Here is a 3,027-nt window from a genome sequence, read left to right as displayed (position 1 = left end):
TGTGACACTTTCCCATCTCTTTTATTTTTCTCCCCAGTGAATAAAAAGCAGAACTAATGACTATACTGCGCATGCTCATATCCGACTCTTTGCGATCTCATGGACTATAGCCTGCTAGGCTCCTCTGTCCATGGGATTTTCCAGGCAAGAATACCGAAGTGGGTTGACATTTCATTCTCCAGGGAATCTGCCCCACCCAGAGATCAAACCCACGTCTCCTGCATTGGCATGTGGATTCTTTACCACTGAATTCCTTTTCTTCACTAGGGAAGCCCCAATAACCATTTTGCTGAAACTAAAAGAGGAAACGAGAGACAGAAACAGTAGTACATTGGAAGTAATCAAGATTTGCTTTTTTATGATTTTTTTTCTCCAGCATCGTCCCAGATCGGAATGGTGGAGGTTCTGAATTGTAGTTACTCAAGACGTTTAATTATTTGACTGTCTGGTAATAGAGTGGAGGACCAGGAGAAAGGACTATCCCCTTGATTCTGATTCTGATGAGTAAAGAAATGCTAAGCGCAGTGGCTGGACAAGAATAATGTGAGTAATTGTCGAGGCTGTCCCCTCACAGAAGATCACAGTAATATCCTGACTGCACTAAATTCCATGGATATGAAAGCAGTGTATAAAACTAGCCAAAATCCATTACTGGATTATGCTCATAGCGCAGTGCTAAAAAATTCACTTGCCAATGCAGGAGATGCAACAGCAGGAGATACGGGTTTGATCCCTGGGTCAGGAAGAACCCCTGAAGGAAATGGCAACCCACTCCAGTATCCTTGCCTGGGAAATCCCATGGACAGAGGAGCCTGGAAGGTCATAAATCCAACAAGTCTGTGGGTCATAAAGAGTTGGACCCAACTGAGTGACTGAACACACACACACACACAAAGTTCTGAAACACATCTATCATTTTCACTAATAACTCAAATCCTCGAATTCTGCCTGGTACAATAAATATTAAATGAGAGAAAGAAAGAAATATTTTTATAAATTATCATGAATGCTAACTTGGAAAAAATAATTTTTAAAAAATGTTTAAATCCATTTTAAAACCAGACAAGTGGGGCAGTCTTTGCAGCTGCCATAAAGGCAACTGAATGAGAAATTTTATGAGCTGGTTCTAAAGGCCTTCGAGATTCATATCTTTATCAAGAGGTTTAAATGCAAACTTGTGGTTCAGTGCATGTCTTTAAAGATATTCACTTCATAGCTGTAATTTGCTTTTAAAAAGATGAAAATGGATGAGCTGCATTGGGGGGTTTAAAATAGACTTTTGAAAGGTAAGGCGACTCCTCTCTTCATCTATTTACAGGAAAGTCAGAAAGAAATATCTTGAGATTTGCTCAGGGAAATAGTTAAAGCTGCAGGCTGTGAGTTGATGGGGTTTGGTGATTCAGAGGGAAAGACATGTGTCGACAAATTATGAGGCTTTCCCAGCCCAAGTGCCACTTATTAAGAGTTTATGACCTGCCCACTGAGTGGCCAGATATAGTCCCCACCACCTTCCCCACACACTTGGTTATTGGCATTTTGACACCTTTTTTGCACAGCGGGGGGCATTCCTGACACTATCAATGTAATATAGCTGTTTCAGATCACAGATATTACTCATTAACCTTAGGGCAGAAATCTAACATAATCAAATATCCTTTGCTACCTAATTCAAGTCAGCCAGGGGCAGGATAGATAGGAAAAGCATAATACAAACAATACATAGAGAAATGCTCAAGAAGTTTGTTTCTGGTTTTTTTTAAGAGTTTCTCTGTTTTCAGAATCTGCCATCTGTCACAGTCTTCAGGTTATGAATTATTTTGCAAGCCATGTGTTTAAAAAGTGTTCAGAATATGGATGCTGTGATTCAGGGGAATTATACTCTTTAGCAGAATGACTTTTACTAGGTTGTTTTTATTTTTACTTTATTAATGTATTTTATTTAACGCAATATATACAAAATATTCCATTTCAATATTTAATCAGCATTAACTTTTTTCTTTTCATTTCATTTATTTATTTTTATTGAAGTATAGTTGATGGACAGAGGAGCTTGAAGGGCTATAGTCCATAGGGTCACAAAGAGTCAGACATGACTCATTCACTCACTCGGTTGATTTACAATGTTGTGTCAATTTCTGGTGTGCAGCGAAATGACTCAGTTTTACATAGGTGTATATATTCTTCTTTATATTCTCTTCCACTACAGTTTATTCCATGACATTAAATATAGTTCCCTGTGCTATGCAATAGAATCTCGTTGTTCATCCATTCTACATTTGCATCTACTGGCTGGCCAAAATGTTTGTTCAGGATTTTCCATACGATGCTATGGAAAAACCAGAATGAACTTTTTGGCCAACCCATTACTAACCCCAAACTCCCAGTCCAAAAAAATATGGAATGCTTCATAAATTTGTATATCACCCTTGTTCAGGAAATGCTGATCTCAGTATTGTTCCAGTTTTAGTATGCATGCTGACAAAGTTAGCGTGACTTCTACCAATTTTTTTCTTTTCTCTAAGAAAATATTTACTATCTCAAGTACTACAGAAAGGCTTTTAGGAATTAAATATCCCTTTTCATCTCTCCTCTTTGACTTCCCAAAAGTTATCCTTTACAATCAAGTCAAAACTGAATGCTTTCTATGTTGGTCATATCCCTCTTCTGTCTAAAACCTGAATCTCCCATCTTCATATTTTTCAGCTATTAATAGATTTGGCAAGAATTACTTGAAAGGTTTAAGGGAGACTAGACTGTTCCTAGCTTGTCTTATTCACCTGACCTTTTGATAACCAGGACCAGCATCATGGTATCTCACTCACCTTACCCTACGCCCTGCTTTGTTGATGACCAGATGTGAATCTTTTTATTTTTTGCCAAGCCGCATGGCTTACAGGATCCTAGGTCCCTAAACAGGGGTTGAACCTGGGCCCTCAACAGTGAGATCATGGAGTCCTAACCACTGGACTGCCAGGGAATTCCCCAGATGCAAATTTTGCATAAATATGTCCCTACTTGGTAAACCTG

General features: G+C 38.6%; 1 non-coding gene across 1 annotated transcript; it reads right to left on the bottom strand.

Moving 5' to 3' along the window:
• Positions 1-2,389: 2,389 nt before the first annotated feature.
• LOC129557705 (U6 spliceosomal RNA) lies at positions 2,390-2,491 on the bottom strand. Its single transcript, XR_008686293.2, has one exon. It is a non-coding gene; the product is annotated as a U6 spliceosomal RNA (small nuclear RNA).
• Positions 2,492-3,027: the final 536 nt, after the last annotated feature.

This window comes from Moschus berezovskii, chromosome 7 (genome assembly GCF_049115385.1).
Source record: "Moschus berezovskii isolate FMDL1 chromosome 7, NW_MosBer_1.0, whole genome shotgun sequence".
NCBI classification, from domain to species: Eukaryota; Metazoa; Chordata; class Mammalia; order Artiodactyla; family Moschidae; genus Moschus; species Moschus berezovskii.
This window is presented reverse-complemented; position numbering and strand designations above follow the sequence as displayed.